A 17729-nucleotide genomic window follows, 5' to 3' on the forward strand; every position below is an offset into this window, starting at 1 on the left:
AGATCTCCGGCGGGCGCATGCCTCCGGTCAAGCCCAAGGCTCCCAAGGGGAGCAACAAGTGGAGGCAGAGGCAGATGGGGTAGGCGGAGTCCTGGACGTGTGCTGGTGCTGCCTCCTATTTAGTTGTTAGCTAGGGATCCCTTGTTGTTATGTTGTTAGTATGATGGTGCTGTGAAGAACCTCGAACCTGTTACTATGTTTGGCTCCTGTATGCAGCTTATTATCTAGGGAGGGATCCCTATTATCTATCCCTATTCTACTATATGACTCGTGTGAATTTATCGTACATTCCCCGTAGATTTGCTTCTAGATTTAACTACATACATATGGACCAGATGGAGTACTAGATTGGGCTCCCTACTAGATTTGCTGCCATATTGGGCAAACAACGAGGGCCAAAAGGCACAAATAGTAATTGAAGAAAGACAGAAATGCAAGCTTCTCTAGATTTGATACTAATTAGGTGAAAAAAGACAAATAGAAGGAGGCGGAAAAGGTACTCTTAAAAGGGAAAATGCCAATTTGGGCCGAGAGAGACAAAACCCAGCTCCTGCTCACGTGCAACCAAACCCTATCTCGTCCTGTCCCACGCGGTCCCTCTACCAGCCCCACGCGACACGGGCCCACACGACGCGGCCCCACACGTTAGCACGGAACGGTCAACTAAACGGGAATCCTGCCGTCTGAGCTGCTTCTGCGGGTTTCAAACAAGGACTTGGGGAAAACTGAGGAAAAACTAAGGAGCTGGGGAAAACTGAACACAACTAAGGACCCGAGGGTACAGAAATAGAAATCCCTATAAAATAACACACCATATCATAAACCTTGGTCTCAACATATCGAATTCCGAAATCCTTAACACAATGTCTCCCAACCACACATATAACATAGTTTTGAACGAACAAGCCAAGCCAAATAGTTCAAACAAATGATAAGAAAGAGGACATAAGCGATAAAGAAATGGTAAACGCATATGCTTGTGCACTACCCATGCAAATCCCGTAGAGAAGGCCTAAATAGAACACTTCTCCCCCTTTGGCATCGAAACGCCAAAAAGGGGAAAAGCGCGATGCTACGCGTCCCATGGAGATCACTCGGAGTCCGTTTCGGAGGGATATGCATCATCACTGTCAGCCGCTGGAGGAGAGTCGCGAGCAATGCTGGCCCTCTGAATGCTCTGCTCAAGATCAGTCCACGGAACCTGGGAAGAGCGCCACACACTATAGGCGGGGTGAACTGGAGGCTGGGGCGGAGGTCCTTGCTCACCACTGAGCCTGTGAAGAATGACCGCCTGAGTATGCTGAATATCGGAGCGCTGACGGCTAGCCTCGAAGTTCTCCTTGTGAATTTCAATGTTCATGCATAGAACATTGCGCTGAAACCAACTAAGCTTCTTCACATTCTTCTGAATCACAGGGGTAGCAATATGGCGACCGGGTGCAAAGCCACTAGAGCGGGCATCTCCCATAAAAGAGCCAGAAGCAGGTGCAGCACGGGGAACTGGCTTCTTCTTGTAGGCTTTCTTGACAGTGTGACTCTCTGTAGGGAATCAACCCAAGTCTTCAGTAAGTGCAGCATTGTTGTTGATGAGAAGCTGAATATATGGAGCATAGGGCATAGTGGTCCTGGAGACCATGGCATCATGAATCTCATTAAAGATGAAGTCCATGATATCAAGAGTGAAATCTAATTCCTCATCACCATCATGAGCACACTGAAAGGCGAGATGCATAAGGTCCACAAGAGCTCCACGGATAGCATCATTGTTTCCACCACTTGGAGCAATGGTGGCTCGAAAGAAGCGGAGCAGCTGACCATAGATAGGAAGAAGCCCCTTGGTAGAACCAACAGCTCCAGACTCGTCATAGAGATCAAATAGCACCATCTTATCCGTCTTCTGAGGGCCATGGAGGCGGTGAACACCTTCCTCGGGAAGACCAAGAATCGAAGCAAACTGGCGCAAAGTTGCCTCACATTGGGTGGAGCTAGTCATCCACTGCATAGTGCGCTCTTCATCCTTCTTGAAGGCAAGTGTAGCAAAGAATTGCTTGATCAAATCAGGACTGTAGTCACACTGTATCTTCATAAGCTCCTGCAAACCCATCCTTCCTGTGACCCAAATGGCATCCTCAAAGTGATTGTTCACAGCCAGAAGCTCCACATTAATTGCTTGCATAGGTCTCACTTTCTTCATAGGTTCATATATATCCTTGAAGATATAACTCTGCTCCATGCACCAGAAGCGCTTATCCTCAATCTCGCGGTCCCTCTCAACATCCTCATACCAGTTCTTCATCCTGATAGCAGCATATGTGATAACATCCATAGACTTGTAGTTCTCCCTTGTTTCCTCGCCCTTCCGCCTCAGAGTGGCGGACTTCCGAGGAGCGTTCTGTGCAAGCTCATCACTCGACCTTGCAGTCCGAGAGTGCCTCCGAGAGGTATTACCTGTGATAGATAAAGATGGATAGCAAGGGGAAAAGAATGCTCATAAGTCATGTATGATACAGTAGTGTACTCTAGAAACATACTATGAGTTAGTAAAAGTTTAGTCATGATAGATTGAATCAAAACTGCAGCAGCAACATAGCTCCAAGCCGGATAATCCGGTGTCCCCTAGGGGCGGATAATCCGGCCATCGCGGGGGCCGGATAATCTGGCCCTGCGAATCTGCAGAAATCCCAAGCAAAAACTTGTCTAAAACCAGATCGGCCTCATAGCATGCAAATGGAGTATACTACACATGATTTGGAACAACTAGACAATATCCCCATCAAGAAAATAGCACATATAAATCACAACACCTAGGGTTAGGGATTGTGATCCATACCCTCATCCATTGGAGGACCCGCTTGGAGGGGATGAAAGCTAGGGGGGAGGAGCACCTGATCCACCCAAAAACTCCGAGAGGGAGCGGACGGGGTGGCTCCAGCGAGGAGGAGGAGTTCCGACGAGTTGAGGGAAGAGAGAGAGAGAGGGGCGTGGGGGAACTGGTTCTGGAACCGTTCACCCCGCGGCCTCTCTCTCAAAACTCGTCGAAACCTACCCAGGCCGGATAATCCGGCCCTAGGTAAGGGCTGATAATCCGACCAGGACGGATTTTCCGGGGTACCCAAAGGCCGGATTATCCGGTTTTCTGGAAAATTCCAGAATTCCGGGAATCCTGCCTATCTTTTGTTGGTTATTTGCTTGAGCCCATATGTGATGCAATAAGATATCACATCACATATAGAATGCAAATTGACCAATAAGATGGGGCAACCGAGATCATCCGACCGAAACTCCTCAAAATCCAAGTTTTTACCAAAACATGACATAGGAGCAAGATGGAAATGGCTTATAGATGAGTGTAGGCTTGGGTTTAGAACGATCGAACTATTAATGGTACATGATCACTCAAGTTTGCAAGATTCGAGCAAATAAGGCCAAACTAGAGTGATTTCCCATAAGAACATGTAGGTGTCAAATAAAATTCAATTAAGATCCAAATAACCTCAACTCTTCACAAAGAAGAGTGTGGTGGCCTAGGCCACCATATATGAGTGTTATGGCATCGAAGATATATCTTGGGCCCAAAACCACTACTCATCATTGAAGCTCACATATCAACATATGATATAAAGAGAATGATTTCTTAATTATGTTGGCATTATGGGGGAGGGATAGCTCAATAATTTAAAACGCACCCCCTATTTCCATGCCCACATCCAAACCAAATAAAGTTTTAAGACAAAGGTGTGTTTGCAAGATGGTCAAGCTATACTCCTTGAATCAATGATATTTAGCTCATTCCTCAAATAGCAAAACCTTGCTTCATCAAGAGGCTTCGTGAATATATCGGAAAGTTGATCTTTGGTAGGAACATAGCATAGCTCAATATCACCACGGGCAACATGATCCCTAATAAAATGATTCCGGATCTCAATATGCTTCGTTCTTGAATGTTGCACCGGATTATAAGCAATCTTGATGGCACTTTCATTGTCACATAAAAGAGGCACTTTGTCACAAGTGACACCGTATTCCTTTAAACTTTGCCTCATCCATAACAATTGAGTGCATCCACTTGCGGCGGCAACATATTCGGCTTCGGCGGTGGAGAGAGATATACAATTTTGCTTCTTAGAAGACCAACACACCAAGGACCGACCAAGGAATTGGCAAGCCCCGGAGGTTGATTTCCTATCATCCTTGTCTCCCGCCCAATCCGCATCGGTATATCCATTGAGAATGAAACTTGAGCCTTTAGGATACAAAAGACCATATCTTGGGGTATCAACTAAATATCGAAAGATTCTTTTGAGAGCCATCATGTGACTCTCCTTAGGAGAATCTTGATACCTTGCACACACACCAACACTCAACACTATGGTCGGTCTAGATGCACAAAGGTAAAGCAAGGATCCAATCATGGAGCGATATACCTTTTGATCCACCTCTTTACCATTGGGATCTAGTGCAAGATGACATTTAGTAACCATAGGAGTGGCTACACCCTTCATCTCGGTCATCTTGAACCTCTTGAGCATGTCTTGGAGATATTTTGCTTGATTCATGAAAGTCCCTTCTCTCAATTGCTTGATCTCCAAACCAAGAAAGAACCTCATCTCTCCCATCATAGATATCTCAAACCTATCGGTCATAAGCTTTGAGAATTCATCATTGAAAGCTTTGTTAGTAGAGCCAAAGATAATATCATCAACATATAATTGGCAAACGAAAAGCTCCCCGTTGACCCTCTTAGTAAAAAGAGTGGGATCGATTAGCCCGACATCAAATCCATGGTCTATATATCAACAATTCTTTAAGGTGCTCGTACCAAGCTCTAGGAGCTTGTTTGAGACCATAAAGTGCTTTATCAAGCTTATAGGCATGGTTAGGAAAGTTGAGATCCTCAAACCCCGGGGGTTGCTTAACATACACCTCTTCATGCAAAGGACCATTAAGAAATGCACTTTTCACATCCATTTGTTGTAATTTAAAGTTATGATGTGATGCATAAGCAATAAGGATATGGATGGACTCAAGGCGAGCCACCGGAGCATAAGTTTCTCCAAAGTCAATTCCTTCAATTTGGCAGAAACCTTGAGCCACCAATCTTGCCTTGTTGCTCACAACATTTCCAAACTCATCTTGCTTGTTCTTGAAAATCAATTTAGTGCCTGTAACATTGCGTCACCCCTTTGGCTTCTCTACTAAATTCCATACTTTATTGCGCTTGAAGTTGTTGAGTTCATCGTGCATAGCTTCCAACCAATCCGAATCTTCAAGGGCTTCAAATACTTTGGGTTCCACTAAGGAGATATAAGCATGATGATTGCTAAAGTTAGCCAATTGCCTTCTTGTGGTAACTCTTGCCCTTAAATCACCAAGAACCTTGTCATGTGTGTGTTCAAGACGTTCAAGTTGTCTTTCTCTTCTAGCAAGGCGATGGGCCTCGATCTCCTCCTTGGTTCTTCTAGGCCTTGGAGGTATCACTTGATCAACTTGATCGTTTGGGTCCCCGTCTTAACCTTCAATTTGAGCTTCCTAAATTTCTTGAGGATGCTCAACCTGATGTGCTTGATCTTGGACATTATCCGGTGAACAACAAATATCGAATGGACACTCATTGGAGCCATCATGAGTCCTTGGTTGATCTTGTCCTTGATCTTGTACATGAGAGGGAGGGTTTTCTTCTTGTTCTTGGGTTGGTGCATCATTAGCTTCAAGAGATGGAGTTTGTTGATGTTGAGAACATGAGGGCTCCACCGTGATAGAGCATAGTCCTTCCCGAGATGCCACACCGTGTCCCTCAATGGGGCGGAAAAATCCCACACCCATTCTTACTATGGCATCTTGAGGCATTTCATCACCCGCACAAACATCAACTTGCCCCACTTGGGAGCCATCATTCTCTTCGAACTTCACACTACAAGATTCGATGATAATCCCGGAGGATACATCAAAGACTCTATAAGTGTGAGATTCGGCACCTTAACCAACAAATATACCCTCCAAAGCTTTAGGAGCAAATTTAGAAAAACGAACTCCTTTGATCTTACAGAAACACTTACACCCGAACACCTTGAAGTATGGGATATTAGGTTTGGTGCCGGTGAGAATTTCATATGGAGTCTTGTTCAAGCCCTTACGGAGATAGAGCCGGTTAGAAGAATGGCAAGCGGTGGAGATGGCTTCGGCCCAAAAATTATAGCAGGATTTGTATTCCGCCATCATAGACCTTGCCATATCCATAAGAGTCCGGTTCTTCCTCTCCGCAACACCATTTTGTTGAGGGGTGTATGCAGCGTAATATTGATGTCTTATCCCCTCATGACTAAGAAAATCATTGAGAGTGTAGTTCTTGAACTCGGAGACGTTGTCACTTCTTATTGCCATAATGAGGAGATTGTGTTGTCGTTGCACCTCGGTAGCAAAGTCAATGAAGATTTGTTGAGTCTCATCTTTCTTCTTGAGAAAGTAGACCCAAGTGTATCTTGAATAGTCATCAACAATAACCAAGCAATGTTTCTTCGCACCAAGACTTGCATGAGTGGTGGGACCAAAGAGATCCATATGAAGGAGCTCCAAGATCCTCTTGGAAGAGATAATAGTCTTGCTTGGGTGCGGAGAGTCATGCATTTTGCCTTCAACACAAGCCCTACAAACACGATCTTTGGCAAAAGACATATTTTGCATTAGACCCACAATATGGTTCCCCTTGTGGAGACTTTGAAAGTTCTCATGTTGACATGGGCCAAGCGGCGATGCCACAACCAACCCACATCCGCCTTTCCGAATAGGCACATCGCACTTGTCGTGGTGGTCCCCGAGAAGTCCACCACATACAAGTTATGTTCGTGATACCCAACGAAAGCGTCTTGCCAAGGGCGGAAACGAAAAGTAAATTGTAACCAAGGATTTTGACAAGCATGACATCCACAAGAGTAATGTTATGTGCAACCACAACCTTGCCAAAACCCAATACCTCGGATGTAGAATTATCGCCAAAGGAGACGGTGATATGATTTATGTTGGGCCTCAACTCCTTGATGAGGTTCTTTCCGCCGGTCATATGACTTGTACATCCACTATCAAGTACCCATTTTGAACCTCCGGCAGCATAGTCCTACATGAGATCAATTCTTGGATTTAGGTACCCATTTTTCAATGGGTCCTCTTTGTTAGCAACAAGGGTCTTTGGGACCCAAATAGACCAAGCAACATAACCATCATATGGGCCAACATATTTTGCATAGACATCACCATAATAATCTTTAAATAGAACATAGTGAGGGTTATCAATTAACGCATCATCATCATTAATGGTTTTGTCCTTAGGGGCTTCACCATTAGTGATAGCTATCTTGTTTTCTTGTGTGGGCTTGGCCTTTTTCTTGTTTGCCTTCTTTGCCTTGGCATTATAGCCAAGACCCTCCTTCCCATTATTTGACCTTTGCTTACTCAAAAGATCATCCAAAGAGAGTTTACTTTGGGGAGAGGAGGCCTTAACAAGTTCATCCTTCAACCTAGCATTTTCCTCAACAATATTTGCATGATCACACGAAGAGGTAGAGGAACTAGGTATGTCATATGAAGAAGCCTAATTTGAAGTTGCTCATTAGAGTTGGAGAGGAGAGAGTATTCACTCTTCAAGGATTTGTGAGCCCTGTCTAGTTCATCTAGATCCTTCACAAGTTTCTCATGATCAACACCAAATTTGGCCTTTTCCTTTTTAAGCACTTTTGCTTTAGCCCTAGCAAGATCTCTAGCTTTAGTAAGCTTGTTAATTTCATCTTGAGGATCTTCAAGAATTTCTAGCCTCTCTTCAAGAGAAGCTATAGTTTCTTGATGTTCCTCAAGAGCATTTTTAAGAGCATGTATTTCAAGAGAGTCCTCGCTCTCTATTTGACATTTTTTTTATCAAGAGTATCATCTAGTTGTGCTAGACGAACCATGAGATTTGAAACATGCCTTTTAGTGTCACCTTGTAAGTTAAGAATGAACTCATCAAAATCAAGCATTTCTTGTTTCACTTTTAAACTAGCATGATTAACCCCTAGATCATTTGATATGTTAGGCATAGAGGGGTTAGGGGATGATACCTCGGAAGATTTAGCCATAAGGCAACTTTCTTCCTCTATATGAATGTCCTCATTGAGGGATTCAATTGGTGATGAAGTGTTGTTGGAGAGAGAGGCAAGAGCCACCAATCCATTGGAAGTTTCATCTTCTTCATCATTATCATCCCCGGATGTCTATTCTTCTTGAGTTGATAGCACAATAGATGTATCCAAGGAGGACCTTGCCATGAAGCAATGTGAATTCTTGATTTGAGGATTCTCATTGGGGGAATCAAAGAGAGATGAAGAGGGAATATTGGTGGTGGCAATGGCGGCCACTTCCCTTGAAGTTTCTTCTTCATCACTACTACTCTCAACTTCCTCGGAAGGATACTCTTCCTTAGTCACAAGCACAATTCTTGATGGCCTCTTTTCCTTCTTACTCTCGTTGTAGAATTTCTTGTTGGGGACCTTTGGAATTTTGCTCTTATCTTTGGGAATGAGCCTTCCACCACGAGTTTCCCTATGCTCATAGGGGCATTGGGCGATGAAATGATTCCTATCACCACAATTGTAGCAAGATCTTGTTTTTGGGACCAAACTCTTGAACCCACTTGAGTTGTTTCTCTTGATGTTGTCTGCGGATAGGACATACTCCAAGATGTCCTATATGGTTCTTGAGGGTTCACTTCTTCCACGGAATTGACCGCCAAGGCAAGGTTGGTCCCTCTTGACATCCCAATGGCTCGATTGCGAGAATCATGAGAGTTTTGCTCGATCACCTTGAGAGCTTGCAACTCGTGCACCGCTTGTTGAGAAGTGAGAGCGGAAAAGCATTCTCTCCCAACAAGAGTCTTGACATCAACGGGTTCAAACGGCATCATGCAGTCAATATACTTATCTTTGATCCAAGAGTCATCAATGTGTTTGGCACCCACATTCCGGAAAGCATCGGCAACGGTGATAAGTCTTCTATACATGACTTGATGATCTTCATCCGGTAGCCTCATGAATCCTTCGGCTTGATTTCGAAGGGCATTATACTTGTTCCTTCTCATGCTATCACTTCCCATGCAACTAGCGGCCAAACCATCCCAAGCTTCCTTGGCGGTGGAGAAATTCCGAACAAGAGACAAGTTCTTTGTCCCACACTAGTTTGAATCATGTGCAAGGCAATGTCGTTGAGTTGATTATCAACCTCTTCTATTCTAGTCAACTTGTCGGGGTTGTAAGGCTTGAAGCCTTCCAAGATGATTCTCCAAAGTTCATTGGAGGCACTGCGAACATGAGAGCGAAACTCAAATTGCCATGTATCGAAATCTTTATCATTAAACTTAGGTGAGTCGCCCCGAATGTTTATATGAGGATGAGGAACCGGGATATCGGGAGAGTGGAAAGGCGGAGCCACTAGATTGTAGCTAGCACCTCCACTAGTTCCCCTAGGAGAAGCAACGGGGGTTTTAATAGTGTTTAAGTTATCACCATCCTTTTCCCCTATGGTGGGGATGACGGAGGGAGCCGCTGGCAAGTGGTCGGAAATTTTTTTCATCAAGATTTCCATTTGGGCTTCCATGGCGGACCTCAAGGATGCTTCCATCGACTTGAGATTATCCATGGAGACCGGCTTTGCGGCCCCTTCCGCAAGTGCGTCATCCGGCATACTCTTAGGCGGTTAAGCCCGAAATAAGAGCCGAGGCTCTGATACCAATTGAAAGGATCGTATGCCGCACCTATAGGGGGGGGGGTGAATAGGTGCTAACTAATTTTTAGTTCTTTTTCAATTTAGGCTTGACACAATAGTAAATTCTCTAGATATGCAACTATGTGAATTTACCTATATGACAAGGTCAACGACTAAGCAAGATATAGCTACACAATATATAGGGGAGATAATAGGATAGAGGTAACCGAGAGTGGAGCACGCGGAGACACGGAGTTGATTCCCGTAGGTCCCTTCCTTTGCAAGAAGGTACGTCTACGTTCGGAGGAGTGTGGTCGCTATGAAAGCCAGACCAACGACACGAAGGCTTCACTCAGGTCTCCCGTGAGCACCGCCACGAAGGCCTAGCCCACTTCCACTAAGGGATTTCCTCGAGGCAGAATCCGGACCTTTACAAGGTTCTTGGGGCACACATCCACAACCAAATTGGAGGCTCCCAAATCTGTAACACAACAACAAGAACAATATCAAGTACAAATATCTAGGGTTTCTCAAAAGAGGAACACTAGCAAAGGGCCCTCAAGCATATGAGGGGAAATGCAAATCGCTTTGGTGAAGATGTAGATCGGGGTCTTCTCCTTTGAATCTCCAAAGATCAAGAGTCTTGGTTGGGTGGAGGAGGAGATCTTGTGAATCTTGAGTTTCTTGAGTTGGCTCTAATGGTGAAAAACTTGGGGAATGATTGAGCAAACAAGGAAGGAAGAAGAAGGGGGGTATAAATACCCCCTTCAAAATCCAGCCGTTAGGGCTTCTCGCAGGCCGGATAATCCGTCCCCCCCCCAAAATCCGGCCCTGGGGAAAATCCGGCCCCTGTCTAGGGTAGTACTGAGCCAGTTCGTCCAAAGTCCTTAGCCGATTTTTGGGGGCCGAATATTTTGCAAATATCCGGCCCGGAATATCCGGCCTGGGAAAAACTCCCTGCTTCTTTTTGTCTCGTTTTTCAACACGAAACACCCATATACATGTATATATATATTCTCTGCACCACTTCATCAAATATTAGTGTATCACATATATTGACATCAAACATTCAAAACATAAACCGAGAGATGTTCTTTCAGTTGCACAGATTATTTTTTCTAGTGAAAAATGCGAACGCAAAACTGGACACCAAAACTAAAGTAATAAACGGCTTAATAAGCTACTGATGTCTGCGACCGAGACTTATTTAGTCTCAGGCAACTGATCTCTAGGGCGCTCCCTAAAAAAGGCTACTCCCAAACCAAAATGAAAAGTATGTAGTACTAACAATATTATAATGTAGTTAAAATTGTCGGTATAAATAGATACAAAGTCTCACACGTCAAAAACAGAACCGAGCCAAACCTTAACATTAGTGCGTCGCACCCTCTAAATCCAATCGACGATTGCCTCCGTCCAATGTCGTCGTCCACACATCACACATTGTTGGGAGGGGGTTGTCGTCTCTCATCTAACGGAAATACTTTCTTTGTTCATGTATACAAGGCCACTAATACTAATTGAAAAAATGATTAGATTTTTACCTCGTAAGATGATGTTCATTAATGCGAAAGTTACATGCAACCATAGAGAAAGAGCCACCACATGCGACATGGTACATAGCCCAGAAACGAGAATATTTTCACATAATTAATCATGATATTTATTAGTTTGCTTTTTTGATACCTAAAATACGAGTTTGACCTTATATACAAGAACATATGGAGTAAGAGCTTTGCTTAGGTTTTTGTGTCGTTCGTGGCATCATTTTGATAGGGTTGACGTGTTGCTACAAGTAAAAAAATACTTGCTATAATCTCGTATCGGTGAAGCTTGATCCACTCTTGTTGAAGAGCTTGGGAATTTGTGGCCATATGGTTCTTCATTGGCTTGTTTTCGGCAGGTGTGCCTCTATGGGCTGCATGTAGGGTTGATAACGACACCGTCGTTTCAACAACCCTTTCTTTGTACATATTTCTTCTTCCTTTGGACACAACATGCTACTAAAGATAAGGTCATATTTCTGGGTTATGTTGTCTCTAAGCATGGAGTAGAAGTAGATGTGTCTAAAATTGAAGCTATTCAAAATTAGCCTACTCCCATGAATGTGAGTCAAGTAAGAAGTTTTCATGGTCTTGCTAGGGTTTTTAGAAGATTTGTGCCCAATTTTAGTACTATTGCTGCACCTTTGAATGAATTGACTAAAAGGGTGTTGTCTTTGAGTGGGGCGTAGCCCAAGATCATGCTTTTGATGAACTGAAGAGATTGTTAACTTCTGCATCGTTGCTTGCACTTCCTGATTTCAATAAGCAATTTGAGATTGAATGTGATGCTAGTGGTATTGGAATTGGTGGTGTGTTGATGCAAGAGGGTCGCCCAATTGCATATTTTTCTGATAAACTTTCTGGTGCTAAGGTGAACTATCCTATATATGATAAAGAATTGTATGCTTTAATTAGAGTTCTTGAGGTTTGGCAACATTATTTGTGGCCAAAATAATGTATCATACATTCTGATCATGAAGCTTTAAAATATCTGAAAGCTCAATCTAACTTGCATAGGCGCCTTGCTAAGTGGGTTGAGTTCATTGAGTCTTTTCCATAAATTATTAAGCATAAGAAGGGAAAATATAATATTGTTGTTGATGCTCTATCTAGGAAGAATATGCTATTAACTCAACTTGATGTTAAAATTCGTGGATTAGAGATACTATGTGATTTGTATGCTACTGATCATGATTTTGCTGAACCATATCGCTTGTGTGCTATTGGTAAAGCATGTGAGAAATATCACATACATGATGGGTTCTTGTTTAGAGCTAACAAACTATGTGTTCCAGAATCGTCAGTGCGTTTGCTCTTATTGCAGGAATCTCATGCTGGAGGTTTGATGGGTCACTTTGGGAGTGAGAAGACGCTACTCATGCTAGCTGACCACTTTTATTAGCCAAAGATGAGGCGGTATGTGGACAAATATGTGAAGAGGTGCATTTCTTGCAACAAGTCCAAGCCCAAGCTGAAGCCTCACGGTATGTATACTCCTTTACCGGCACCTACTACACCATGGGAAGACATTAGTATGGATTTTGTGTTGGGTTTGCCGCGTACTAAGAGAGGCCATGATTCTATATTTGTGGTAGTGGATAGATTCTCTAAAATGTCACACTTTATTGCCTGCCACAAAAGCGACGATGCGTTGCATATTGCTAACCTGTTTTTCAGGGAGATTAATTGTACGTCTACATGGAGTCCCGAAGACTATTGTTTCTGATTGTGACGTGAAGTTTATGTGCTACTTCTGGAAGACGCTTTGGAGAAAGCTGGGGACGAAGCTACTTTTCAGTAGTACTTGTCATCCCCAAACTGATGGTCATACTGAAGTGGTGAATAGAACATTGTCATAACTGTTGAGATCCATGATCAAGAAGAACTTGAAGGAGTGGGAAGATTGGTTACCGCATGTGGAGTTTGCTTATAACAGGGCGGTACATTCTACCACAGAGTTGTGTCCCTTTGAGGTGGTGTATGGTTTCAAACCAATTACTCCACTTGACTTGTTGCCTTTGCCCATACATGAGAGAGTCAATATGGAGGCATCAAAGAGGACAGATTTTGTGCGAAAGATTCATGTGAAGACTAAAAAGTTGATAGAGAAGAAAGGCAAGAACAATGCTGCAAGGGTGAACAAGAAGCGCAAGGAGATGTTGTTCAAGCCTGGTGATATGATCTGGGTACATTTTCTCAAGGATAGGTTCCCGAAGCTACGGAAGTCCAAGTTGCTTCCTCGTGGTGCTGGTCCTTACAAAGTGCTTGCCAAGATCAACGATAATGCATACCCGATAGATCTTCCAATTGATGAGTTTGGTGTCAGCAATTCTTTCAATGTGGCTGATTTGACACCATATGACGGAGAAGACCTTGGAGCGTCGAGGTCGACGCCTTTTGAAGGGGGGGAGATGATGAGGACATCCCTACTACACTACTACCTCCGTCATTGCAAGATGAAGACGATGCTGCTGTGAAGCTCAAGTCTAATGAAGTCAGGATTGGACGAATGACACGAGCTCGTGCGAAGCTACTCAAACAACAGGTGAACTTGTTCCTAAGTGATACTTTGATCGATGAGAACTTTATACTTCCTAAGTCCTATTACTTATGTATGATCAGGTATGAAGAGGGAGCAAGCATCGCACGAGGAGGACAGGAGCAGCTGGACAAGAAGCTAGACGTAAAGCTGGACATGGAGCTGGACATGAAGACATCCCATGGACGCGCGAGGGAGGAGCCGGAGGCATGCGCGAGGGAAGAAGAAGAAGTCCAGGTCGGCTCCAGGCCCGGCCAGACCGGCCGCCACGCCGGCCGGCCCGGTCCCAGGCCCGGTTCAACCGGGCGCCCGACCGACCGAGCCCGGCGCCAACCGGACCCCCAAACCGGTGCCAACCGGGCACCGTCAAAAATGCCCCGGCGTCTAGCCCGGTCACCACCTGGCGCCAGGCCCGATTTCAACCGGCCTGACCCGGTCCCAGGCCCGGTCGACCGGCTCCTGAGCCGGCCCTGTCCGAGTCTGTCTCGGCCATATCCCGATCTGGGTCGGTTATTCTTGTATTTTCTCGAACCCTGGTCGTCCTGAACCCCTATATAAGTGCCTAGGATGCCCCCAAATTAGGTTTAGACCACGTTTAAGATAAACCCTAGTTCATAGTTGATTGCTTTGCAACTCTATCGAATTCATACACCATATTGCTTTGATATTTGTGTATACCCTGAAAAGTCTTGTGTGATCTGCTGTTCTATTGGGAATTAGACGGTTGCAACTTACCGCTTCGTGGTCAGCGGCTACGTGCGCAAGTGTGTGGAGTTGCGAATATCTTGCAGGGTTGAGAGCTGTTGCATTGGTGACAGGGACCAATCGAGAGATCTCGTTGCGTCATACAAGTTATCATCCACTTCATCATCAATTATCTCTGTTGTGTTCATCTCGTGATCATCATCACCACCGTGCTTACTGAGAAGATCGGGCAACCCCTTATCAGACGCGCAAAGTGTCCGCTCGCGGCTGTACGGGCCCGCCTAGCAGCGAGCCTGTATCGAGGGCATCGCTTCCGCGGTCAACGCTCCCGCGTCTGCGCCGCAGCCTTCGCCATCAATGGCGCGACTGCCTGTTTTGCACGCGCATTGGCGGGCGGCGGCTGGGCTTCTCGCCGCCTTCAATGGCATCGTATCCGCGCGCGGCCGGCCTTAAAGGTCCACCGGCCCCGTTCCTTCATCGCCCACACATCCACTCGCACCACCACCGCCGCAGCACCATGGGGAAGAAGAAGAACGACTTCGAGGCGTCCGACAGCGGCACGAAGAAGGACGAGCGGCCTGGCAGGGTGGCGCTGCCTGTCAGCATCGGGAGGCTGATGCACGCGCACTGGACGCCGTGCGACACCTGGAGGGACGTGCACATGCCTGGCGGCTCAGCTACCGCTGGGTGCCCATCCCTCCGGTGCCTGCGCGCAAGCCAGATAGGACCAACGAGATCCGACGTAGGAGGCGGTACCTGCCGGAGGGCCTCCGCGCCGATCCGGCGTACGCCATCGACTCCTATAGCTAGCGTACGTATCTCTCGACCGAGAGGGATCGGAGGAGGAGGGCGGGCTTCATGGGCGACATGGATTTTCCTTTCGACCGTCCACCGCCGCCTCGTCCTCGAAGACAGCAGCCGCCGACGGGTGCGCACCAGGCGTCGACGCGTACGCAGTACAACAACGACGATGACGACGATGAGTACGACGACGACGAAGACTACATCGAGGCGCTGGCGTACCACAACGAGGAGGTCAAGGACGACAGTGACGACTACGTCGCGGTCGTCTTCCAGGAATGGCAGCTGGCCATGGCGGAGGGCCGCAACTTCGAGTTCCCGGACAACATGACGGACGATGAGATGGCGAAGCTCGGCGTCCTCATCTCCAAGAACGACCCACCTGTGCAGCCGCCGCTGCCCCGCTACGCCACCGGCTTCATGCCGCCAGGCCTGTCGGAGGATGAAGCCCTTCGACTGGCGCTACAGGACTCGGCCGCGCCACAACCGCCGTACAACCCCTGGGTTCCTCCACCGCCGCCACATCCCTGGGCGCCTCCACCGCCGCCACAGCCACAACCCTGGGCTCCTCCACCGCCGCCACAACCATGGGCGCATCCACCGCCGCAACAGCCCTGGGCGCCTCCACCGCAGCCAGAGCCCTGGGCGCCTCCACCTCAAGCACCGCCGGCGCGCCCGGCGTACGTTCCGCCGGTATCCAACTGGTCCTGGACGGTACCGGAGCTCATCGTGCTCGACAACGACGAGGAGCAACAGTAGGCGCAACCGTTTAAGTTTTATTTTAGTGTGTTTAACTATGTAATTTATGTTTTCACGTTAAAAAAAATGATTCGAGCGAAAAAATGCGTCGAGCCGCTGGAGCCACCCCGATGCAAACGGACGCACGGTCGATTTCGACCATTTCGACCAACGCAAACGGACGCCCACGAACATTTCCGAATGCTAAAATGCATCGCGCCGCTCGAGCGGATACTGCGTCGGCACCAGGTAGGTGGAGTTAATAAGTGCTGTGCCCGTGTTGCAGGGGTTTTGGTTCTGTGGTCGGTACAATTATACGGGTCTCAATTGTAGTATTGTGTGAAAAAGATGTCCTGCTGCGGGGTCCAACCGCAAAACCACAAGCCTCTCTGGATCCCATCTCGAAACATCCACTTTATTCCTGCTACTCCCTCCGTCTCCGTTTAACACGTACACACTTTAAGATAAACTTTGACAATTGATTTGATCAATAAAATATAAAAAATTTGTCTACAAAATCTATATCATTAGATTTGTATGAAAAAAAGCTTTCAAATGATATAATTTTTATAACATATATTTCATATTTTATTGATCAAAATAATGGTCAAAGCAATTTCTTAAACTACGTGCATGCCTGTTAAACTGAGACGGAGAAAGTACTAAAAACAATATTTTATTCCAAACAAAATAGATCAACGGAAAAGGAAACAGCGGACGACGGCGTTCACACACTCCAAGCACCCATCCCGCGTGAACGGAAAACCGGCCCCGAACACGTCACGTCACCCTCACACCGCCCCCACCGGCACGCGGGCCCCATCCGCGTCACCACCAGCCAGCGACATGCAGGCCCCATGGAACTTGCCCCACAGTCAGTGACGCGTAACAGCACCTTCCGGAAGACCCGCCGCTGACGCGAAACCCCCCTCGATTAAGCGAAAATTTCTTAATTCCGAAGGCAAAAAGGCGAAAACAGACGCGTCCCAACGTTTCGTCATCTCTCCCTCTCTCTCTCCCCTGCCTATAAGAGATCCGATTCCCCACCTCCTCCAAATTCATCCACCAAATTCTCAAAACCCTAGCAGCCAAATCCGACCCGATTCGAAGAGTTCTCGTCTCGCTTCCGTGGAATCCTATTAGTCCGTGCTCCTGAATCTTAATATTAGTTGGTTCATCCCTCTGTATGACCACCTGCATCAATTGCACGCTATACTCGCCCTACAACTGCAATCGACCTTTCTCAATTGCTACACTCGTAGATTACGATACAACAGGATACAATTGGTTGTCACCGTCTCACTGTTTGGTGCTGGTTTGTAGGTTTGACTTGTAGCACCTTAGTTGGTGGCTTGGTGCTAGGCAATGATTATTGTGATCATTTCGGTTGAGATGTCAACTTCTCCTCTTGCATCTAACCTGGCAAATTCAGTAAAATGAGATTTGACTATGAGGGAGCTGCCATGAATTAGATTATGTGCAATGTGGTAGCATCACAGAATGGAATTTATTTGTTCAATTGGCTTCAGGCAAGATGCACTTTGTCTTGCTTAACTTGTAATATCCATTCTAATAGCGGCAAAAGTAACACATACGTGTAGTCGGACACAGGATATGTGACACACTGCTTACACGCCTAAGAGCAATACAGTGTTACTTGATTCAACTAGCGTGTT

The sequence above is a fragment of the Lolium rigidum genome, chromosome 4 (genome assembly GCF_022539505.1).
Source record: "Lolium rigidum isolate FL_2022 chromosome 4, APGP_CSIRO_Lrig_0.1, whole genome shotgun sequence".
NCBI lineage: Eukaryota > Viridiplantae > Streptophyta > Magnoliopsida > Poales > Poaceae > Lolium > Lolium rigidum.